Genomic DNA, 309 nt, shown 5'->3' on the forward strand with positions numbered 1-309 from the left:
TAGAGGCCATGGTTTGCACTAATTCTTCTGCTGTGCATCTTAAGTAGAGATTAGCTCCTCCACACTGTTCACTAGTTAACAACAATTTGGTCAAATTTACTAAAGCAAAAATATATAAGTTAGTTTTCAGTAGTCGGGATATCCTTTTTATGACTGCTGACAGGGCCTTTTTAACTTGTTACACAACTTCTAGAACTTTTTGCGCCGTTTTTGGTTTATACTACATTTTTTTGCTCAAAACTGAGTTCTCTAAAAAAAATGCGCTGTTCTTCCGCGCCGTCCAACATTGAAAGAGCTTGTTCACTACCC

The sequence above is a fragment of the Trypanosoma equiperdum genome (genome assembly GCF_001457755.1).
Source record: "Trypanosoma equiperdum strain OVI genome assembly, contig: ctg_1934, whole genome shotgun sequence".
NCBI lineage: Eukaryota > Euglenozoa > Kinetoplastea > Trypanosomatida > Trypanosomatidae > Trypanosoma > Trypanosoma equiperdum.